Below are 25,798 nucleotides of genomic sequence, written 5' to 3'. Positions count from 1 at the left end.
GATGGACATCTTGGCTCTTTCCACAGTTTGGCTATTGTGGACATTGCTGCTATAAACATCGGGGTGCACGTACCCCTTCGGATCCCTACTTTTGTATCTTTGGGGTAAATACCCAGTAGTGCAATTGCTGGATCATATGGTAGCTCTATTTTCAACTTTTTGAGGAACCTCCATACAGTTTTCCAGAGTGGCTGCACCAGCTTGCATTCCCACCAACAGTGGAGGAGGGTTCCCCTTTCTCCGCATCCCCGCCAACATCTGTCGTTTCCTGACTTGTTAATTTTAGCCATTCTGACTGGTGTGAGGTGGTATCTCATTGAGGTTTTGATTTGGATTTCCCTGATGCTGAGCAATATTGAGCACTTTTTCATGTGTCTGTTGGCCATTTGGATGTCTTCTTTGGAAAAATGTCTGTTCATGTCTTCTGCCCATTTCTTGATTGGATTCTTTGTTCTTTGGGTGTTGAGTTTGATGAATTCTTTATAGATTTTGGATACTAGCCCTTTATCTGATATGTCATTTGCAAATATCTTCTCCCATTCTGTCAGTTGTCTTTTGGTTTTGTTGACTGTTTCCTTTGCTTTGCAAAAGCTTTTTATCTTGATGAAGTCCCAATAGTTCATTTTTGCCCTTGCTTCCCTTGCCTTTGGTGATGTTTCTAGGAAGAAGTTGCTTCGGCTGAGGTCAAAGAGGTTGCTGCCTGTGTTCTCCTTTAGGATTTTGATGGACTCCTATCTCACATTGAGGTCTTTCAACCATTTGGAGTCTATTTTTGTGTGTGGTGTAAGGAAATGGTCCAGTTTCATTCTTCTGCATGTGGCTATCCAATTTTCCCAACACCATTTGTTGAAGAGACTGTCTTTGTTCCATTGGACATTCTTTCCTGCTTTGTCGAAGATAAGTTGACCATAGAGTTGAGGGTCCATTTCTGGGCTCTCTATTCTGTTCCATTGATCTATGTGTCTGTTTTTGTGCCAGTACCATGGTGTCTTGATGATGACAGCTTTGTAATAGAGCTGGAAGTCCGGAATTGTGATGCCGCCGGCTTTGCTTTTCTTTTTCAATATTCCTCTGGCTATGCGGGGTCTTTTCTGGTTCCATACAAATTTTAGGATTATTGGTTCCATTTCTTTGAAAAAAGTGGATGGTATTTTGATGGGGATTGCATTGAATGTGTAGATTGCTCTAGGTAGCATTGACATCTTCACAATATTTGTTCTTCCAATCCATGAGCATGGAACGTTTTTCCATTTCTTTGTGTCTTCCTCAATTTCTTTCATGAGTATTTTATAGTTTTCTGAGGACAGATCCTTTGTCTCTTTGGTTAGATTTATTCCTAGGTATCTTATGGTTTTGGGTGCAATTGTAAATGGGATTGACTCCTTAATTTCTCTTTCTTCTGTCTTGTTGTTGGTGTATAGGAATGCCACTGACTTCTGTGCATTGATTTTATATCCTGCCACTTGACTGAATTCCTGTATGAGTTCTAGCAGTTTTGGGGTGGAGTCTTTTGGGTTTTCCACATAAAGTATCATATCATCTGCAAAGAGTGATAGTTTGACTTCTTCTTTGCCAATTTGGATGCCTTTGATTTCTTTTTGTTGTCTGACTGCTGCGGCTAGGACTTCCAATACTATGTTGAATAGCAGTGGTGATAGTGGACATCCCTGCCGCATTCCTGACCTTAGGGGGAAAGCTCTCAGTTTGTCCCCATTGAGAATAATATACACTGTAGGTTTTTCATAGATGGCTTTTATGATATTGAGGTATGTACCCTCTATCCCTATACTCTGAAGAGTTTTGATCAAGAAAGGATGCTGTACTTTGTCAAAAGCTTTTTCTGCATCTATTGAGAGGATCATATAATTCTTGTTCTTTCTTTTGTTAATGTATTGTATCACATTGATTGATTTGCGGATGTTGAACCAACCTTGCAGCCCAGGGATAAATCCCACTTGGTCATGGTGAATAATCCTTTTAATGTACTGTTGGATCCTATTGGCTAGTATTTTGGTGAGAATTTTTGCATCCATGTTCATCAGAGATATTGGTCTGTAATTCTCCTTTTTGATGGGGTCTTTGTCTGGTTTTGGGATCAAGGTAATGCTGGCCTCATAAAATGAGTTTGGAAGTTTTCCTTCCGTTTCTATTTTTTGGAACAGTTTCAGAAGAATAGGTATTAATTCTTCTTGAAATGTTTGGTAGAATTCCCCTGGGAAGCCATCTGGCCCTGGGCTTTTGTTTGTTGGGAGATTTTTGATGACTGCTTCAATTTCCTTAGTGGTTATAGGTCTGTTCAGGTTTTCTATTTCATCCTGGTTCAGTTTGGGTAGTTGATACATCTCTAGGAATGCATCCATCTCTTCCAGGTTATCTAATTTGCTGGCATAGAGTTGCTCATAATAGGTTCTTATAATTGTTTGTATTTCTTTGGTGTTGGTTGTGATCTCTCCTCTTTCATTCATGATTTTGTGGATTTGGGTCATTTCTCTTCTCTTTTTGATAAGTCTGGCAGGGGTTTATCAATCTTGTTAATTCTTTCAAAGAACCAGCTCCTAGTTTCGTTGATCTGTTCTACTGTTCTTTTAGTTTCTATTTCATTGATTTCTGCTCTGATCTTTATGATTTCTCTTCTCCTGCTGGGTTTAGGCTTTATTTGCTGTTTTTTCTCCAGCTCCTTTAGGTGTAGGGTTAGGTTGTGTACTTGAGACCTTTCTTGTTTCTTGAGAAAGGCTTGTATTGCTATATACTTTCCTCTTAGGACTGCCTTTGATGCATCCCAAAGATTTTGAATAGTTGTGTTTTCATTTTCATTGGTTTCCATGTATTTTTTTAATTCTTCTTTAATTTCCTGGTTGACCCATTCATTCTTCAGTAGGATGCTCTTTAGCCTCCATGTATTTGAGTTCTTTCTGACTTTCCTCTTGTGATTGAGTTCTAGTTTCAAAGCATTGTGGTCTGAAAATAGGCAGGGAATGATCCCAATCTTTTGGTACCGGTTGAGACCTGATTTATGACCTAGGATGTGATCTATTCTGGAGAATGTTCCATGGGCACTAGAGAAGAATGTGTATTCCGTTGCTTTGGGATGGAATGTTCTGAATATGTCTGTGAAGTCCATTTGGTCCAGCGTGTCATTTAAAGTCTTTATTTCCTTGTTGATCTTTTGCTTAGATGATCTGTCCATTTCAGTGAGGGGGATGTTAAAGTCCCCCACTATTATTGTATTGTTGTCGATGTGTTTCTTTGCTTTTGTTATTAATTGCCTTATATAACTGGCTGCTCCCATGTTAGGGGCATAGATATTTACAATTGTTAGATCTTCTTGTTGGATAGATCCTGTAAGTATGATATAGTGTCCTTCCTCATCTCTTATTACAGTCTTTGGTTTAAAATCTAATTTGTCTGATATAAGGATTGCCACTCCAGCTTTCTTTTGGTGTCCATTAGCATGGTAAATAGTTTTCCACCCCCTCACTTTCATTCTGGGCGTGTCTTTGGTTCTAAAATGAGTCTCTTGCAGACAGCATATCCATGGGTCTTGTTTTTTAATCCAGTCTGTTAGCCTGTGTCTTTTGATTGGGGCATTGAGCCCATTTACATTCAGGGTAACTATTGAAAGATAGGAATTCAGTGCTATTGTATTGCCTGTAAGGTGACTGTTACCGTATATTGTCTGTGTTCCTTTCTGGTCTATGTTGCTTTTAGGCTCTCTCTTTGCTTAGAGGACCCCTTTCAAGATTTCCTGTAGGGCTGGTTTTGTGTTTGCAAATTCCTTTAGTTTTTGTTTGTCCTGGAAGCTTTTTATCTCTCCTTCAATTTTCAATGACAGCCTAGCTGGATAGAGTATTCTTGGCTGCATATTTTTCTCATTTAGTGCTCTGAATATATCCTGCCAGTCCTTTCTGGCCTGCCAGGTCTCTGTGGATTGGTCTGTTGCCAATCTAATGTTTCTACCTTTGTAGGTTACATATCTCTTCTCCCGAGCTGCTTTCAGGATTTTCTCTTTGTCTATGAGACTTGTAAGTTTTACTATTAGATGTCGGGGAGTTGACTGATTTTTATTGATTTTGAGAGGGGTTCTCTGTGCTTCCTGGATTTTCATGCCTGTTTCTTTCCCCAAATTAGGGAAGTTCTCTGCTATAATTTGCTCCATTATACCTTCTGGCCCTCTCTCTCTTTCTTCTTCTTCTGGGATCCCAATTATTCTAATGTTGTTTCGTCTTATGGTATCGCTTATCTCTCGAATTCTGCCCTCGTGATCCAGTAGATGTTTATCTCTCTTTTTCTCAGCTTCTTTATTTTCCATCATTTCATCTTCTATATTACTGATTCTCTCTTCTGCCTCATTTATTCTAGCACTTAGCGCCCCCATTTTTTATTGCATCTCATAATTAGCCTTTTTGATTTCTACTTGGTTCGATTTTAGCTCTTTTACTTCTCCAGAAAGGGTTTCTCTAATAACTTCCATATTTTTTTCAAGCCCAGCTAGTATCTTTAAAGTGATGATTCTGAACTCTAGATCTGACATCGTACTAATGTCCGTATTGAGTAGGTCCCTGGCAGTCGGTACTACCTCTTGTTCTTTTTGTTGAGGTGATTTTTTCCGTCTCGTCATTTTGTGCAGAGAATAGATTAATGAGAGAACAAAATGCTAGCAGAGTAACAATGTCCCCAGAAAATATACTTTAAACAAATCAGAAAAGACCTGAAGCAGTGGGATAAGAAAGGGAAAGAGAGAAAAAAGAAAAAGAAAAAGATAAAGATAAAAACAAACAAAACAAAACACCAACAACAAAAGAAAAACCAGAATGTGATCAAATATGATCTATATGGTATATAGATCAGTGCCACACACTAGATTTGGGGTGTATTTTGGTCTTTTAGAAGAAAGTGCCTCCCAAAATTTTAAAGAAAGAAAAACTTATATATGTACAAAAATAAGGGTTGATATGATGAAGGGATGGAATATGACTGTAAAAATGGAAATTATAAAAAATTTTATAAAAGGAATTGATAAGAAGTTGTTTGAAAAAAGAAAGAAGAGGATTTAAAAAAAGAAAAAAGAAAAAGAGAAAAAAAAAGGGAGAGGATGTGATCAAGCAGGGGAATAGAAAACACCATATACTAGAGATTTAGGGTATATTTTAATCTGTTAGAAGAAACTATCTCAAAATTTTAAAGAGAGAACAACTTATATATATAAGCTAAAAATATGGGTAACTACTATGAAGGGATAGAATATGACTCTAAAAATGAAAAATAAAAATGTTTTTTTTAAAAAAGGGATTGATAAGATGTTGGGTGAAAAAGGGAAAAAGAAAAATTCAAAAAGAAATAAAAAAACAAAAAAGACAGTTAAAAAAAATTAACTTTAAAAGACTAAAGAATCATGGTAAAAAAGCCGTGAATTCTATGTGCAGTAGTCCCCTAGCGCTGGAGTTCTGCCGTTCTCATTGATGGGTAAACTTGGTCTTGGCCGCCTGTTCTCGCTGATCTTCTGGGGAGGGGCCTGTTGCCGTGGTTTCCAAATGTCTCTGCCGGAGGCGGAATTGCCCCGCCCTTGCCCCCTCCCGGCTAAGTAATCTGCTTGGGTTTGCTCTCCGGGGCTTTTGTTCCCTGCGAGCTTTCCGTACAGCTTTGGAGGCGGAGAGTGAAAATGGCAGCCTCCCAATCTCCGCTCCGGAGGAGCCGAGAACTCGGGGCCCGCTCCTCAGTGAGCCCCTAGAGAAAAGCCATCAGTCACTCCCGTCTCCCCGGTCTCCGGCTGCACTCCGTGCTCGCCCGGCCTGTGACCGCGCGCCTCTGTCTCTGGCACCCGACCCGGGGTGGAGTCTCCAAACCCAGCAGATCCCTGCGGTGCCCTCCCGCGCGGCTCCTCCCGGGGAAGGAAGGTGAGTCTCCCCGGATCTGCCACTTGTTGGGTCCCTGCTGGAGGAGCAGGGGCCCAACTGTGCTTGGATCACGGTCTATGGCAACCCCAAGCTGAGAGCCCGCGCCTGGGTTCCGTCTCTGCAGCTGGCTTCCCTGCTCCGATACCTGGGAGCTCTGCCGCACTCAGGCACCCCCGGTCTTTCTGTGACCCCGAGGGTCCTGAGACCACACTGTCCCGGAGGGTTCCACCCCACACTTAGCCACCAGAGTGACGTCCCTCGGCGGAGCAGACTTTTAAAAGTTCCGATTTTGTGCTCCGCGGCTCTATCACTTGCTAGAAGCGGCCGACGGAGGCCCCTCCCCCGCTGTCTATCCTCCCGAATATCGCTGCGGATTCACTTCTCCGCACGTCCTACCTTCCAGAAAGTGGTCGCTTTTCTGATGAGAGAGTTGTTGCTCTTCTTTTCTTCGATCTCCTGTTGAGTTTGTAGGTGTTCAGAATGGTTTGATCCCTATCCAGCTGAATTCCTGAGAGGAGACGAAATCCAGGTCTCCTACTCCTCCGCCATCTTGCTCCGCCCCCTCGAGAACTCTAGTTCTAAGTGAATTGATAGTTATATATAAAAGGAAAAAATCCATAGTAAAATTACTTTGGAAAATGGTTCGGTGAATAAGCTAAACAGGTTTCTTTACTGCAGGACTTTTTAGAGCCTTCCATATGCTATTCTGGAGTGTGTATCGCCAAGAAGAAAATTAGCATGTTGTGTTCATTCAACTATGTAACATATGCAATTGTAGAATCTTTAAAAAACAAATTTTCTAGGGGTGCCTTAGTGGTTCAGTTGGTTAAGCATCTCCCTTCAGCTCAGGTCATGATCCCCGGGTCCTGGGATGGAGCCCCATGTTGGTCTCTGGGCTCATCTGGGAGTCTGCTTCTCCTTCCTCTGTCCCCTCCCCTGGTTTGTGCTCTTTCACTCACTCTTTCTTTCAAATGAATAAATAAAATCTTTAAAAAAAAAAAAAAAACTTCTAAAGGACATTTTTATTTTGATGCTAACAGCTTTTACTAATTACCGATGGATTTTTTTTAAAGATTTTATTTATTTGACAGAGAGAGAGAGAAAGTGCGAGAGAGCATAAGCAGAGAGAGTGACAGAAGGAGAGGGAGAAGCAGGCTCCCCGCTGAGCAGGGAGTGGGATATAGGGCTCCATCCCAGGAGCCCAACATCAGGACCTGAGCTGAAGGCAGACACTTAACTGAATGAGCTACCCAGGCACCCCTACCAGTGGATTTTTATCATGAAGAGAATACATGTAAAAGTGTCTTGAAAATAATATAGTTCTACAAATGGGAAGTGTTATGTGGAGAGAGCCCTGTGGTAGACATGGGCTGTTTTTGTCTGGTCAGCACCCTCTCCCTTTCTTCTAGTAACTGTGTCCAGCCCCCAGCTTCTTGCTTTAAGGATCTACATCTCCTTCTATTCTGCCTGTGATTCTAATGGGGCTTCATAGTTAGGCACATGGCCCAGGTCTGGCCAATTGTAGCTCCCCATACACTTGGCTATAGTGGTGGGTCTGGATGTTGGTATGCATCCATGGTAGGCCAATCAGAATCCAGGGAATCCTCTGGGATTCCTTTTGTACTAAAATTGGGTGGAAGAACTTTCCTCCTTCTAAGCCACAATACTGCTGAATGTAAGGTTTGAGCTACTAATGGAGAGGTTTCCCACCATGTGGAAAATGCCTTCTGCAAAGTGAGAGACTTGGTAACCCTGGACTATTTCTCCTCTTGTGAGCTTGTTACTTGAGCCAGTCAAATCATTTAACCCAAAGGTTGCTGATACAAAACTCAAAGTCAACCTAGGTTGATGTCCTTGAAACTGGACCACTACCCATGTGACATTCACAAGCTCCTCTGAGACTCAAGCGTTTCATCCATAAGATGCCACAGACATCTGATCTGCTTACCTGTTAGATTGTTGGAGACAGTATATGTGAAGATATATACTAAAACAGTATACATGAAGTACCCCCAACACATAGTGTAAAATCTATTATGCCATTAAAGCAAGTCCATTCAGAGCTCAACTAGCATTTATTTTTCAAAGTCACATATTCAGATTTATTTCACTCTAGTCAATTAATTGGAGTTTCTGAAGTTTGGACACCAAATTAGATTGCTTCTTTCCAAACTGAAGAGGACTATACTGCCAAGATACAAAGAGGGAAAGCTAAATATTTTTGTAAAATATGGTCTCAAAATCATTTGTATTTATAATCCCCTGGAGGAAGAAGTTATGTCTATTTTTTAAAAAAATCTAAATTCATGGGTTCTAGTCCAGACTTTTTGAATAAAAATCTCCAGCCTTGGTGCCTAAGAATATGCATTTTTTTTGTTTAAATTCAATTAGTCAACATATAATACATCATTAGTTTTTGGTGTAGTGTTCAATGATTCATTAGTTGCATATAATACCCAGTTCTCATCACATCACATGCCCTCCTTAATGCCCATCCCCCAGTTACCCCATCACCCCAACCAACCTCCCTTTCCACAACCCTCAGTTTGTTTTCCAGAGTCAAGAGTCTGTCATGGTTTGGCTCCCTCTCTGATTTCTTCCCATTCAATTTTCCCTCAGTTCCCCTATGATCCTCTGTGCTATTTCTTATATTCCACATATGAGTGAAGCCATATAATAATTGTCTTTCTCTGCTTGACTTATTTCACTTAGCATACTACCCTCTAGTTCCATACATGTCGATGTAAATGGTAGGTATTCATCCTTTCTGATGGCTAAGTAATATCCCATTGTATATGGAATCTTCTTTATCCATTCATCTGTTGAAGAATATCTTGGCTCCTTCCACAGTTTGGCTATTGTGGACATTGCTGCTATGAAAATTGGGGTTCAGGTGCCCCTTCTTTTCACTACATCTGTGTCTTTGGGGTAGATACTCAGTAGTGCAATTGCTGGGTCATAAGGTAGTTCTATTTTTAACTTCTTGAGGAATATCCATGCTGTTTTCCAGAGTGGCTGAACCAGCTTGCATTCCACCAACAGTATAAGAGGGTTCCCCTAATTTAAGCCATTCTAACTGGTGTGAGGTAGTATCTCATTATGGTTTTGATTTGTATTTTCCTGATGACAAGTAATGTGGAGGATTTTTTCATGTGTCTGTTGGCCATTTGTATGTCTTCTTTGGAGAAGTGTCTGTTCATGTCTTCTGCCCATTTCTTGACTGGAAAATTTGTTTTTTGGGTGTTGAGTTTGATAAGTTCTTTATAGATCTTGGATACCAGCCCTTTGTCTGTTATGTTATTTGCAAATATCTTCTCCCATTCCGTAGGTTGCCTTTTAGTTTTGTTGACTATTTCCCTTGCTGTGCAGAAGATTTTTATCTTGATGAAGTTCCAATAGTTCATTTTTGCTTTTGTTTCCCTTGCCTTTAGAGACATGTCTTGCAAAAAGTTGCTGCAGCTGAGGTTGAAGAGGTTGCTGCCTATGTTCGTCTCTGGGATTTTGATGGATTCCTGTCTCACATTTAGGTCTTTCATCCATTTTGAGTCTATTTTTGTATATGGTGTAAGGAAATGGTCTAGTCTCATTCTTCTGCATGTGGCTGTCCAGTTTTCTCAGCACCTTTTATTGAAGATACTTTCTTTTTTCCATTGGATATTCTTTCCTACTTTGTCAAAAATAAGTTGACCATAGAGTTGAGGGTCCATTTCTGGGCTCTCTATTCTGTTCCATTGATCTATGTGTCTGTCTTTGTGACAGTACAATGCTGTCTTGATGATCACAGCTTTGTAATATAACTTGAAGTCAGGTGTTGTGATGCTCCCAGCTTTGGCTTTCTTTTTCAACATTGCCCTGGCTATTTGGGGTCTTTTCTGGTTCCATACAAATTTTAGGATTGTTCGTTCCAGCTCTGAAAAATGTTGATGGTATTTTGATAGAGATTGCTTTGAATGTGTAGATTGCTCTGGGCAGCATAGACATTTTAACAATGTTTAAGGACTATGCATTTTTACGAAGCTCTCCAAATGACGTTCATGCCTGCTGAAGTTTCAGACCCACCATGTTAATGGAAAGAGCACCAACAATAAATTGAGTGACTTGATATTTATTATAAGGGATCAATTCATTAAGAGTGTGTAGAAAGTTTGATGTTAAACTAAAAATGTATATAGTTCATAAAGTTGTGTGATATATTAAGAAAAAACTTGCAGAACAATATGTGTAAGATACTTCCATTTTTTAAACAGTCTTTATTTTTTTAGAGTGGTTTTAGGTGTATAGCAAAATTGAGTGGAAGGTGTTTCCAATTTCAAAAAATATTATCTTAGCCTAATTTATGGCATGAGCATAGAAAAAATTGGAGGGAGCTATACCTAACAGTAGTAATTATTTCAGAGAACTTACACTTACTGCATATCTATAATACTTGAGTATTTAGTGAGACTGTGTTACTTATATCATCAGATAGCAATTATAAAGAGTCATCCATCTAGCTCTATCATCTATCATCTATCTATCTCTCTATCACCTTTCATCTATCTATCCATCCATCCATTTATTTATCCTATCTATCTATCTATCTCTCTATCTATCTATCTGTCTATCTATCTATCTATCTATCTATCTATCTATCTATCTATCATCTATCGACTTACCTCCCTCCCTATCACTCTATCATTCTACCCATCCCATCCATCCATCCATCCATCCATCCATCCATCCATCCATCCATCTCTGTGAAAGAACATCAGTTTGGGCTTCAGACTTAAGTCTCGGTTGGACTTCCAACTCATTGGGTTATGGGGAGGTAGTGTGATGGTTAAGAACTTGATCTTTAAAATGAGAAAGACCTGGGTTACAAACCTGACTCCATTACTTCTTGGTGACATGGCTCAGGGTCATTCCCCTTATTCCACTGGATCTTTGTTTTCTCATTTCCAAATGAGGATAAAAATACCTATCTCATCTCACAAAAAAACTATAACCCCAGTCTATAGTTGTAAGAAAAAAAAGATTAAACAAATTTCAATAATGGGGCATCCTAAAATATACCTAATCACAACTACCCAAAATTGAAATCTGAGTAAAAAATGGACTTTAATTAATAGCAATGTATCAATATTGGTCCATTTATTATAATAAAGGTACCATACTAATGTAAAATGTTAATAAGGGCCACAAGGTGTGGAGTATGTGGAAACTCTCTGTGCTATCTTCTCAATTTTCCTATAAATATAAAACTGTTCTCAAAAAAAGAAAAAAAGAAAGAAACCTAGATCATAGGGTTTCTATGAGGTTTAATTGGTATAAATGTTAGAAATTAGTGCTTTTTAGGGACAGTGGGTATTACTATTATGAACAGTAGTGGTTACTATTGTTATCTTCTGTCTCTTTCTCTCTGTCCCCATCTCTAACCTATGGGGATTGAACTCAGTGCTCTGTAAAATCCCTTCCAGCTCAAAGATTCTAGGCCTCTCTCTTTCCCTCTCCCTTCACCTCAAATTCCTCAGACATGATGTGTGAGTCATGCTCACCATTCTTATAACCTCCATGGATCTTAATGATGCTACACCTTGCTCTTCAGTTTCTTCGTTATCCAGTTGTATGCCACACTTATGATCATTCAGTGGTTTCTTTTATAAAAAGATTGAGAATCAGAATGACTAGCCACACACATGCTCCCAAAAGTCCTCAAAATGTTTCCAACCAGACCCAGATTATGATGTCAAACAGAGGGAGCCACTTCTGTCCCTATTCCTTTATCAGGTTCTGTTTATCTGTGCCTGTGATAAGAAAAGCCATGGAGGGAGAGAAAGGGACCACCAAAAAGGGTCCCAAGAGAAAAAGAACCCCCCCTTCTCTTCTACATATAGCCAGGATCATTGGTCTGGCTTCCTGTCTGGATGTTATAAGGAGGCTGCTTTGCGTTCCATTGGCTTTCTTGGAACGTAATTGTTTTCCAGGTCCCCATCAGCTCTATCCCAAGCAGAGAAATTAACTAAGTGCAAGCTGAAGTGTGTATGCATTTCTGTGGAGCCCCAGAATGACTTGAGTCTCTTGAATGGAATTTCATACATGTGTTGGGTGAGGTGATTTATTATGGGAAGTAATGGAAATTAATTTCACTTTGAACCCTGGGGCACCAGAAAATGCCTAAGTGCTGAGCCATTTTCTGTAAGTAGGCTATAAAGCTGCTACTGGCTTCTGACTGGGCGGCGAGGTGGCGATGACCACTTGTAAAACAATGAGCTGGAAGAGGAGGTTAATGGTCCCTGGTCGTCAGGCAGCCTCCAGTGCGTGCCCTACCAACCCCTGCTGTCAGGAGATTGTAGTCTTCTTGGCGCCACAGATAAGGGGGATGCAGGAACAGTCCTTGTATGCAGAAGGAGAGCCAAAGGAGAGGAGAGAAACATTCTTCGGGGGCCAATGACCCTGTTTGACCACGGGCATTTGACTGGGTGGGGTGGCTCCATCCTGGGAGTTCCCTTAGTAGGAAACAGAATGGCTCAGAGTTATATATGGGCCATGAGGAGATCCTGTTTCTAAAGATGGCCTCGGTTCAGGCTCTCACTACTTAATTTGAGAGGGACAGGGTTTCCCAAGAGAGCTTCTGGGCTCCAAGTCTCCCACCCCATAACCTTCTGATTTAGAGTTTTCAAAAGACATCCGAGCCATTATTGGGGGACACACAATCCAGGAACCATTCTAAGGCCTCCAGCGAAGCCATTCCACAGACCCAGTTGTTACAACACAATTGTGAGGCCTTGTGGTTAGAAGATCCTCTAGGGTTTTCTGGTGGATGGGGCTCCTTTTGGAATTCATACAAAATTCAAACATGTGCTCACTATAGTGAAGGATCACTATCTAATATACTATATAAATAAAAATATATACATACATAAAAATTACTTCATTTATTGCTTGTTTCTTCATTAGAATGTTTTGTTCACTACCATGTTCCTAGAGCTTGGAACAATGCCTGGCATATAACAGGCCCTCAATAAATTTTTGTTGAGTGAATAAATGAACCATAGTAAGTATTTTGGGGGACATAAAAATGAATGAGGCACAAAATGGACCTTTAAATAATTTTCAACTTATTTATGAGAGAAAGCAAACATTGATTTCATTCAACCATTTATTCATTTTTCCAAAAAAAAAATTTAATGAGTGTTTACTAAGTACCAGGTACCCCTCTGGGGTTTAAACAATGAATGAGATATATCCTGAGCCTCCTCTCAGAGCCAGGAAAAGCTGAGCTTCTGAAAAATAGTGATGGTTTGATCTGTTTAACAGTGTGCATCTCATAACTAATCAGGTTTCCCTTTTTGTTTTTGTCACAAACAACTCAGAGTTGATTTAATAACCCAGATGTGGTCATCATACTTGCATTTGTGCTTATTGAAATTTCATCTCCAACCATTCTGTACCAGGTTTTCTTTTCTTCTCAGTTTTATGTTTTGCTTTAGTATTTTGTTTTGTTTTGTTTTGTTTTTTGGGTTTTTTGTTTTGTTTTGTTTTGTTCTTCTCTTTTGAAAAACATAAAAAAGTGTATAATCATAAAGTACCTCAAATCCTTTAGGGAATGTTATAGGGCATAAAACCATACAAATAAAAGTGTGTTTCAGTCTATTTGTAAATAGATCACGTGACAACAGCTGACCAAATTTTCTCCAAATTTGGAGACTGTGCTTGGGATTATGAGTGCTTGGGATTATTACAGGTGATATGTTGTACATGAAACTTACTTTGGGGGGCTATGAGGGGGCACTTCAAAGAGATGGGCAGTTATCTTCCTGAGTAGCTGAAAACAAAGTACATGAGGTCTAAGTTATTGACTAACCAGAAAAGATGAGCCAAAAATATTAAGATGCCAGACATAGTCAGAAAAAACAAACCTTAGTTTACGTCCCAAATTGAAAGTCGCAAGTGCAAGACCCATCAAATCACTGTTTCTCCCACAGACAACTCTGTAATGTGCATTAGGGTAAATAGGAGTAGGGATTAATTATTTAAATAATAATTAAATGGCTAATGATCTATCTTAGCAATCTAGGAAGGCCATCTAGTAAAGGAATAAAGTAACTTTAAAGACACTATTAACATTAAAGATAAATGGACTGTGAAGAGTAAGAAGTTCATCCACCCATAATGCAAGGATTGAGAAGCTACTAAAGCTTGAGTTTCAGGGCTCATTTGCATCAGTCCCTTCCAAGTCTCTAGTAATGTGTTGATGTGGTCACATGTTTTGTAATATTTGCAATATATGTCATACTCTACTGCACTTAGTTAAGACTGCCCTTTTCCCGTCAATGTCCCCTCTCTCGCACTCACCTGCACGTCTGGTAGCATCAGTATGGCCAGAGGTATTTTGTACATCCTAAGGGGAAATTGAATTGCGGATGCAATGAACTTGGGGTTGGCAGTACATATTCATGTGGATTAAAGTCACTTCTCTATGCACTACCATTAGCCATGCTGGTGTTGATGTAGCTTCCAGAAATAATCCTATTGCCTTCTGTGCTAACTCACTTGGTGTCATGACTTGAAGGTGCAAGGCCAGAGGTCATATGATGATATGAATGTTTTCTGTGGCACTCAGCACCAGAGGTATGTGGAGAATGGAGGACAAATAAGGTCTGGAATGTATGGAGCCAGAAGCTGGTATGTGGAAACTCCTTCCAAATCTAATAGCTTGATAAAATTTTTATAAATTTGACAATTCTAAGAATTTACATGATGTTACCTAAAATGAGTTGTAAAGCTGAAAAAAGCTTTCTAAACTATCAATAATTTAAAAATATTTATATTAACTGTACTCCACAAAAACCACATCTGACCTTAACAATAGGGTGAAACCAGTGGACAAATGTTAAGTGCCCCTTACCCTGCATAGCAGAGGAAGCCAGAGGAGCCTAGATTTGGGGGAACAAGGCTCTTCAGTGTCTGGGAGCCCCTGGGGAACACTGAAGCAGCAAAGGAGGAGAGGAGCCACAGCATTTTCACAGAAGTCTTCTCTGTATTTGGAGACTGGGCTTTCTGAAAACAGAGTTCCTGGGGATGTTTCAATCCTAACTTGCCACATGAATATTTGAAGATGAAGCTTAGCATGTAGCTTTCCAGTGGTGAAAAACAAGAAAAATGCAAAACCATGGGTAGAGGGAAAGCAGGTCATTGGTCTCTGTGTCTTCTTTTCAACATCCATGCTATTCTGGGAGAAGAGGATTCTCCCAGTAGTAAGACATGGACACCTCTACTTCCTTAGCAGAAAATGACATGTAAAGTGAGGAAGGAAAAGCATATTTTTCCCAGGCATATTTGGATCTATAACTACTTGAGGTCATGAACCCACTTGTGAAAATAAGTGGCCAGTGGTTCTTCCTTAACATAGTTGGGTTAAGAAAAGAAATAAGCTTCTGGTAGGAATGTTCCCCCAACATCAGCTATAGCTAGAACTGTCAGGATGCTGAGAGCCAGCCCTCTTTAGCTGCCTCTGCCAGGGGCTAACTGTATTAGTCAGGGTTCTCCAGAGAAACAGAACCAATAAGATATAGATTTATATATTTCTAGGAAGAGATTTATTATAATGAGGTATTGGCTCACACAATTATGGAGGCTAAGAAGTCCCACAGTCTCTTTTGCAAACTAGAGATGTAGGAAAGCCAGTAGTGTAGTTAGAAAGCCTGGAAGCCCAAGAGGATGTAGATTCCTGTCTGGATCTAAAGGCCTGAGAACCAGGATCACTGGAGGCAGGAGAAGATGGCTGTCCCAGCTCAAAGAGCCAAGAGTCAATTAACCTACTTCCACCTTTTTGATCTATTCACATTCTCAATGGATTGGATCCACTTTACCCAATTAAAATGCTAATCTCTTCTGGAAACACCCTCACAGACACCCTCAGGAATCATGTTTACCAACTATCTGGGCATTCCATAGCCCAGTCAAATTGACACAAACTTTAACCATCACAGTAACTAACCTTCTCTCTGTGGATCAGAAGCCAAGGAATACTCAAAGAGGCCCTTCTGGTTTTGCCATTCCAAAAAAAGCTTGCATTCTGGAGTTTCAGACAGCAGTCCTGGTCATGGGTCTTCATTTCAGAGTTTGCTGGTGGATTTCAGGGACAAAGCTATGGTGCAAAATGATCAGTTTTGAAGCCAAGCAGCCCGGTGGGAGTCCTGGCTCTGCTACTTTCTAGCTCTGTGATGGTAGGCAAGTTATTAACTTCCCTGAACCTCATTCTCCTCATCTGAAAAGTGGGGAATAAGGCCATCAATTCACAGAATTGTTATGAGAGTGGTACCTGGCACTTAACAGAACTCAAACATTTGTTAGTTCTGGGCCACCTTATCCACTCCTGGCCTTCATTTTTCTTCCATCATAGGTACTTAGTCTCTTCTAAATGTACCTTCTCCCAGTTTCATACCTTGGATCCTAAATGTGGTGACTGAGCTCCCCCTGATTCAAGAGCTTCAACAGGAGCTTGTTGTCTTAAGTGTTGCCAGCTTATAGCTACCACTGGGGACAGTGCTTCATTAGGGAAAGAATTGGCCTGGTTATATCAGTACTTCTCAAGTTTGAGTAATGAATGTACCCACCTTAAAGGGAAAAATTATCTCATGGACTTCAGGTATTGATAAATTATTTTCAGTAGCATGTTATTTAAGTATATACAACATGAAACTAAATATAAACTCCATATGCTTCTAGTCCTTATCCCATATAAATAGAAAACTAATTTACAATTAACTATAAGCAAACCATAAAAGTAGTAAAATTTAAATGATCTTTAATATGACAAATGATAGTATTTTGCCAAAACTAAATTGTCTCTCTGTGTGTTGTGGAGTATGTTTATGGTACTATGTGTCACATGATTACTTAATTCTCTTATGACTTTATCTATTACAAGTATTATGAATCCTTTGTGCAATGTGCTGTGATGTTGTTTCGTCTCCACTTCTAACATAGTGATTAAGGTACACGTTACTTCTGCCTGCTTCTGTTAATAGCTGGCAATAATTAAGCTAGTACTACCTAATGATACTACCAAACATTTATACAACACTTGCTGTGTGCTAGGCATTGTTCTAATATATTAATTTATGTAATCCTCACGACAATTCTGTGAGTGAGGTACTTTATCTCCATTTTATATGTGAGGAAACTGAGGCTCAGAAAGATAACATAATTTGCCCAAAGTCATACATATAATGAGTTGCTGATCTGGAATTACAACCCAGGCATCCCAGATCCAGTGTCCTTGTTCTTAACCAATAATAGTCTCTCAAGTAGACTGTAAATATAAACACAAAGTAAACATGGACATTGAAATTGTGTGGTAGTACCCTGTTATGAGTACTCTGTGGCCATGGAAATCAGTCAGAATATATACTTATATAACTTTTTTTAGAGTGCTATAGAAATAGATTTTTTTTAATTTTCCATAAATAACTCAGGGAATCCTGAGAGTATGTCCATGGGAGTTTGCAGAACCCAGTTAAAAGAAAAAACTAAAACACCAGCATTGAAACAGATTAAACTGCGATCATGGCCTTCTGGCACTGCTCAGGAAAGCTAAACCCCAACTGTAAGAGCATCTCTTCTTAATCTGCTTGATTTTCTTAATTTCTTCATATCTGAGGAAGTAAGAGATACTGAGTTCCTTGTCCCAAGTGATTTCAAGCCTACAATGGAGGACTATTTAACAGAGACACTGTAGCAAGGATTTGCACATTGGCTGGAAGTTTATACTAAATGATCTCTAAGGTATTTCCAACTCTGAGAAACCATGATTTTATGAAAGCTCCGTGAGTCATGGGGGTGGGAGGTGAAAAGGAGAAGATTGGATTACCAGAAATTAGTTGCCCAGAGAATTGACCCTGAGTAGTTGGTCCTCAGAGAAGGGCCGGTCTACTTCAGAGTCTCAGAGGAAATACTCCCACAGAGCTGGTGCTCAGACTTCTGAGGAAGAGGCTCCACTCAGCTATTGCTGGTTGTCTGAGGGGCAACATCAGGCTGATCTGAAACTGCCAGTAAGTGCTGGGTTTATCTAGGAAAATTAAGTTTAGTTTAACATTTGAAAATCAATCAATTTTATTCACCACAATAGCAAACTAAAAGGGAAAAAATGTGATCCTAATAGATAGGGTTTTTTTTTAAGTATTTGGCAAAATTCAACACTTATTCATGATAAGCCATGAACAAACTAGGAATAGATGGGAATTTCTTCAACTTGATAAAAGTCATCTGTGGAAAACCTTAGGCTAACATCAAAGTTAATGTCAAAACAGTGAATGCTTTTACACTCAGAATAGAAACAAAGTAAAGATGTCTCTTCTCACTCTTTCTGTTCAACATGGGACTAGAAACTAGCATGTGCAGTAAGGCAATAAAAAGAAATAAGGTCATATATATTGGAAAGGAAGTAGTAAAACTATATTTGCAGACAATTGTATGCATATAAAATTCTAAGAATCCATAATAAAGCTACTAAAACTAACAAGGGTTTTAACAAATCCTCAGGAAACAATGTCAATATATAAAGCTCAATTGTAATTCTATGTACTAGCAATAAATAATTAGGAAATAAAAATTTTTAAATATCATTTATAAGAGCATCAATACATATTAACTACTTAGAGATAAATTAAAATATGTACAGGATTACATGGTGAAAACTCAAATACATTGTTGAGAGATCAAAGACCTCAATAATTGGAGAGAAAACATATGTTTGTGCATGAGAAACTCATTATTATTAAAATGCCCATTCTCCCCAAATTGACCCATACATTTAACACAATCCCAATCAAAATTCTAGCAGATTTTTGGGAAATTGTTAAGCTGATTCTAAAATTTATATGGAAATATAAAGGACCTAGGGTAGCCAAAATAAATTTAAAATAGAAGATAGTTGGACCTGAAATCTTACTATAAGTTACAGTAATTAAGATGAGGTGGTATTGATATATGGATAGACATATAGAGCAATGGAACAATGGAGTATCCAGAAATAAGCTACCATAAGTATGGTCAATAAATTATTGACAAAGATGCCAAGGTAATTCAATGGGGGAAGAATAATCTTTATTACTAAAGTGCTAGAACAATTGAACAGCCACAAGAACCCTGACACTTACCTCACACCACACACACACACACACACACACACACACACACACACCTTAAAGTTAATCACATACCTAAATATAAAAATTAGACTACAAAACTTTCAGAAGAAAACATGGGAGAATATTTTTGCAACTTTGAGATTTCCTTGAGCACAAAAATCAGTAATTATTGAAAGGAAAAAGTTGATAAATATGGACATCATTAAAGTTAAATATGTTCACCAAAAGACACAACCAAGAAAATGAAAAGATAAGCCATAGAAGGAAGGAAAAAATTTCAGTACATATATCAGACAAGAGACATATCCAGGATATATAAAAGAATAGTTACAATTCAATGTTAACTCAATTAAAATGGGCAAACGATTTGACCAGACATTTCTCCAAAGAAGATATACAAGTATTCAGTAAGAACATGAAGAGATGCTCAACATCACTAATTATCTGGGAAAATTGAACTTAAAACCACAATAAGAGAACACTACACACTCATTAGAATGGCTAAAATTTTTAAAAACTGGCAGTATCAAGGGTTGACAAGGATATAGAACAAATAGAACTCTCATTCACTGTTGGTAGGAAAGTAAAATGGTAAACCTGTGATTTAAGAAACTGACATCAGTGGAAAAGTAAAACAATTTGAAAAACAAATTTAAAAGACCCTTCCTTCGTTCCTTCGTTCCTTCCTTCCTTCCTTTCTCTCTTTCTTTCTCTCAACAAATTAAGCATACACTTAACCTGTAATACAGCAATTCTACTCCTAGGTATTTACTCAAGAGTAATAAAAACAGATATCCACACAAAGACTTGTACACAAATGTTGTGTACATAGCTGCTTTACTCATAAAAACTCATAACTGGAAATAACCCAAATTTCCATCAATAGGTGAATGAATAAGCAAATTGTGATTATACATAAAATGAAATACAAGTCAGCAATAAAAAGGAACATACCATTTGGAGCCTCTGGCTGGCTCAGTTGGTAGAGCTTTGTGAGTTTGTGAATTTGAGCTCCACATTGGGTATAGAGATTATTTAAAAATAAAATCTTTTAAAAAAAAGTGAGGGGAGTACCTGGGTGGTGCAGTCAGTTTAGCGGCCAACTCTTGGTTTCAACTCAGGTCGTGATCTCAGGGTTGTGAGATAGAGCCCTGCAATGGGCTCTGCACTGAGTGCAGAGTCTGCTTGAGATTCTCTCTCCTTCTCCCTCTGCCCCTCCTGCTCATGCTTACACTCTCTCCCTCTCTCTCTAAAATAAATAAATCTAAAAAAAAAAAAGGAACAAACTATTGATATATGCAATAACATGGATGAATCTCAAAAACATTATGCTAAGTGGGGTGCCTGAGTGGCTCAGTTGGTTAAGCGGCCAACTCTTGATTTTGGCTCAGGTCATGATATCAGGGTCCTAGGACCAAGCCCCGCATTGGACTCTGTGCTTAGCGGGGAATGTGCTTCAGGATTCTCTCTCCCTTTGCCCCTCCCCCAACCCCCACCTGTTCTCTCTCTCTCTCTTCCTCTCTCAAATAAATAAATAAATGTTTAAAAAAAAAATAACATTATGCTAAGTGAAAGAAACCAGACACAAAGGAGTTCATATTATCAGATTCTATTCATATGCAGTTCTAGAACAGGCATAATTGATCTATTGTAACAGAAAGCAGATCAGTTTTTGCCTTTATCTGGGGAGTAGGGATTGATTGCAGAGGGGCATGAAAGAACTTTTTGGGTTGCAGGAAATATTTTACATTTTGATTGTGGCATGTTTGCTTGGGTGTATACATTTGTAAAAACTCACTGAACCACACACTTAAAATAAGACATATTTAGTAAGATACAGATTATTCTTCAATAAAGTTGATTTTAAAAAACAAAAAGAATTAAAAAGTGGTAAATTGATAGGAGATAAATTTATTTTATTGATTTGCTAAGGCTCCATGAAAAACTATCACAGAGTGGTGGCTTCAGCAACATGATTATTTTCCCATGATCCTGGAGGCTAGAAGTCTAAGATTGAAGTGTTGGCAGGGTCACTGTCTTCTGAGGCCCCACTCCTTGGCTTGTAGACGGTCATCTTCTCCTCCTCTTCACGTGATCTTCCATAATCTCCTCTTTATATAAAGATACTAATTCATATTGGAATAGGATCCATCCTGAAGGAGCACATTTTAACTTAATTAAAGGTCCTATCTCCAAATACAATCACATTCTAAGGCACTAGGGGTTAAGATTTCAACATATGAATTTTGAAATCAGCCCATAATACTTGTACAACCAAACATTTATTTTCATCTAATAAATTTATGGTGATTATACTATTGGTGAGCTAGATCAGGATGCCACAGGAGTCTCAAAAAATAATTGATCAAAAAATTTTGCCTTCACTTTATGGATCCTATTCCAATTAAAAAGAGGGGGAAAAAAGAGGAAGTAGGGAGGCTGGGAAAGGAGAAGAGAAAGGTGAGAACATAGTTGCTTGAATGGTAAACTTTCAAACAAAATTACTAAATGAAGAAAGAAAATTTGAGAGTTTAAGTTTAGACTTTCCATTATTATCCCATTATAAGGGAAGATCTGGAGAATTCCCACCTTTGTGAACCATAAATGTCCCAAGTACTCAGGGCTGACACTACTGAAGTTATACTCCCTTGAAGTTTTTTGTTTCAGAAGGAACCAAAAAGGTTATACTTGTATTTCATGGCATAAATAGAACTCTTCAAAAACGTAGTTCTTGTTCAAGAGAAATAATATGAGGATAAAAATCATTTCAGATGTCAAATGGGAAACCCAATGAGTTGATTTTCTGTGACCACATTCCCATGGTGGGAAGAGAGATAGCATCTGAGAAAAAAATGGGGCATAGCAGTATAAAGGAAATCTCTCTTTATTGATAGTCACTTCAGAAAGGGTAAGAATGATTTCACCCTCTTAGAAGAATAGTTTGGGCTGAGCAATTACCTTTACAGCAAAGGTTAAGCAATAGTAAGCTCTACCTTTCAAATGAAATCATTAATAAAATCCCTTCTAAACTCTGAAATATGCTATTTAAGGCCAATTAAGATTTCTCAGCTAGTGACATCAGTCCTCTGGCACCTTTGAAAGAGCATCAGCAAACATGGAGGTGTGAGGGTGGGTGTTTGATGCTTCCCAACAGCAACTGGAAAGTAGAGAAAAATCAGTCCATTGACAGACACAGCAAGGATATCCCACTCCCACTCCAAATCTGGAAATCCCTAGACAGCTCACTAGGAGTCCAATTTGAATAAAGACCCTCTAGGCTTCCTGGCAGAGAAAGAGTATAGGGAACTTTGTAACTGTCATTTAGGTTCACAGACACTAAGATTAGGGACATTGATTGGAAATAGTGGTAGAGCATGGGAAGGCTGGTCTTTCCCTTGGAAGTGCTAGAAAGCTGCCCTAAGGAGGGAGAAAATTGAGATGCTTGGATTTCATGTTAGGAAACTGGTTTGAGGTGGTGGCAGTATTTGAATTGTTAAATGTGTGATACTGTATAAGACCAATCAAATGTCTTCCTATTCAGTCCCAACTGGGATGACTGTATGTCCTAATTTGCCTGAGACAGTCCCACTTACTCCTGTTGTTCTAGTGTGGTTATTAAATTTAACCTCCTTTCATGTTAAATATGGATGATACGTTATACAGTCACATTAGCTCTAAGAGACTTCCCCAAATTCTTCAACACAAGGTATGGGAGAAATGGAAGGAACTAGGCCACACTTTCTAGAACATAGTAACATATAAACACCTGCAAGGAGAGAGCCCTTACCTGTCTTGGTGAGGGAGGCAGCACCAACAGCAGCAAAGGGTAGTTCTGCTAGCACCACTGGAGGCTGCAGAGTGAAGACAGTAGCAGTGACAACAGAAGGACATTTTCGTGACTTCCAAGGAGACCATGGAAGCCATCTGAACATTGGCAGTAGGAAGTCAAACAGTTTGGGGAGCTTAGGAGGCACCCCCAGATTAGTGGGTTTATTTATAGTTTGGGACCATTGCTATTGGAGCTTGCATATTCCCAGGGCTGGTTTCATGGGCATGCAACAAGGACCCTCCCCTCAGAAGAACCTTGCTTTTGGGGTTTCATGTTTTGCAGTTGCCATCTTGAAATTCTTTTTTTTTTTTTTAATATTTTACTTATTTTGAGAGAGAGAGAGCATGAGTGGGAAAGAGGGGCAGAGGGAGAAACAGACTCCCCACTGAGCAGGGAGCCCAATGTGGGACTCGATCCCAGGACTCTGGGGTCATGACCTGAGCTGAAGGCAATCACCCAACCAACTGAGCCACCCAGGTACCTGCCATCTTGAAATTCTTAACAATTGTATTTTTGACATTGTGTTTCTTAAGTCAAGTACAATAAGGCAAGAGAGCATGCTCCAGGAAGTTGGAGTCTCAGCTCATCCTGCCCACAGCTGCCTCCATGCCTCTACAGGTGGGCCTACTCCCCTGGCCTCCTTTTCTGCACTCCTGCTCAGTGACATCTTCTGACCCCTGCCTCTGGAGGGGGCCTGGATACAACCATAGTAAGATCCCAGTTATGGTGAACATGGTGGCATAGTGACACCCATTCCTGACAAGGTTGGCATTACCTTGGTTGCCCCCATCCCAGTACCGAGCACGTCTGATACAGAGGTTGGGATCTGCTGGGCATCAGCTGTGCACTGTGGGCCTGTAGAAAGGGGAGAATGACTCCCCTACCCCCAGCCTGGGCCCTGTGCTTTGGTGGCAGGAGAGGGATCCCTGCAGCTGGGCGCTGCTTGAGCACCTGATAAGTTATAGAGTGGGACCTCAAATGCCTGTGAAGGTCAGCCCTCAGCTGGTGAGAATCCCCATGCCTGAGCGAATGAAACATTAAATAGCAAATAAAGTACCATGATGGATTAAGAAAGCAAGAGAACCAAAGACAGGAAAAAGTGTTATATTCTACTAGCTTTAACAGCACTTTTTTCCTGCTTCTTGGGTAAGTGGACCACATTTTCATTTTGCACCAGGAAGCTCTATGTAGACATCACTGTGGGTTCTCTTTAAGCAGCTGAGGTGGCAAATGCCTTTTGGAGAACAACTTTTATCCCCCTGTCCTGTGATGTCTCTGAGGTGGAACGAACCCACCTCTGAATCCAGTTTCCTTTCTAGAATGCTCACCCAACCTCATCTGCATGCTTTGGAGATACCTGCCTCTCTGTAACCCCGCTGCACCTTTAATACCTCCCTGGCTCCAGCCCATTTCCAGTTACTGGCCCCCAATACCAGTCTGATTACATCAGTTGATTCACATCCGACTTTTACTCTGGGAACCCAGATTCTCATCCCTCTTCAGACATTTGTAAAACATTTGGTATAGTGGAAAGGACATGATATTTGAAGTCACATGTCCTGAGCTTAATTCGGGCTCTGTTATTCATTAGATGTGCAAACATGAGTTTATTTCACCTTCCTGAGCCTCAGTTTCCTTATCTGTAAAAGGAGGTAAATCCTACTCTCCAGTTCCTTGATTGCCCAGGTGAGTAGGGCACCCAGAATCAGATATGGTATTTGCAAGTCAGGTTGGTTACTTCTACGACTGCTTTACTGGACATGCTCAAAGCCCTTGTCACCATATTCTTTAGGTCAGAAAGTTTTATCTAGGCTTCCTATCTCCTTCCAAGTCATTTGTTCCTACCCAGTCTCCTAAGCCCCCCTCCCTGGGTTCAGCATCTAGAGTCTCTCTCTTTGTCTACTCCTATCCAAATGACCTATGGTTGGGATAGCCTGGTAGTATTGATTCTGGTTTGTCCCCAAGATGTCTCTCCTTAGACAGCCACTCAGTTCCATGAATTGGAAGGAAGCAACAGGCAAATGATATCCCCCACCTGCCCCAGAACCCCCCATCTCACCCCAGCCTCTTGTCTAGCTCAAATTCCCAGGCCCTGACAGGAGCCTTTTCTTTTCACAAAGGGAGATTTCGGTATTATTACTGTGTTGTCCCCTTTGCACTGCCTTGCTCATCCTCCCTTTTATTTTTGACCTGTGTGGATGAAGGATACAAAGTTTAATTATGTGGTTGTCTTAATCATTGTAAGAACAGAAGTTTTGAAAAAAAGGATTGCTTACTGCATCAGAAGACATCATATTTCCAAGAAGAACGCTGTGCTAGTGAGCTTGGACCGGGAGACAGTAGAAGCATGCACACAGGCATCTTTCTCCTCTCCTGGGAAGAAGAGGGCAGCAGCCAGCAGGTGGTCCCCGTGACTTTATAGGTGGGGAACCACAGGCATCAAGACGCTGAGTGAAGCTCCTGGAGATCAGGGCGATTTTGAGAAAGAGACTCTCAAACACAGGCTGGCTTACTTCCCGCACGGTTTTACAATGGAAGGGATTTATGTCTTGGCTTTTCCTGTCAGAAGCCTCCGAGTCACGATATGATGATGAGTCTAATCCCCAGGATTTGAGTGTGAAGACAGAATGGTTTTGGCTGCCCTCCTCTTCCTTCACATCTCTACAGAGAAGGCCATCTTGAGTCAGGCAGGATTCAGAAATGAGGTCTGCACCTGGTGGCAAACCAGCCTAGGGGAAATCCGCCTGATTATGGGTTTTAAGAAATGACCTTTCTGTGGTTCTGGCTCTCCACTGAAAAAACCCACAAGTTAATGGGGCAAGATTATTTGTGGTCTTTCGACTATATACAGTGAGATAATCCCGGGAGAGAACAACCATAACCTTTACTTTTATTGCCTAGCATAGGGCCTGCCACAGTGTAGGAACTCACAAGTTTGAGTT

At 39.9% G+C, this 25,798-nt stretch overlaps 1 pseudogene; it reads right to left on the bottom strand.

The window, feature by feature from the left end:
* The window catches only part of LOC118016253, a 64,688-nt pseudogene that overhangs the window by 25,993 nt on the left and 12,897 nt on the right, over nucleotides 1-25,798 (bottom strand).

This window comes from Mirounga leonina, unplaced genomic scaffold (genome assembly GCF_011800145.1).
Source record: "Mirounga leonina isolate KUSES-001 unplaced genomic scaffold, KU_Mleo_1.0 Mir_166, whole genome shotgun sequence".
NCBI classification, from domain to species: Eukaryota; Metazoa; Chordata; class Mammalia; order Carnivora; family Phocidae; genus Mirounga; species Mirounga leonina.
This window is presented reverse-complemented; position numbering and strand designations above follow the sequence as displayed.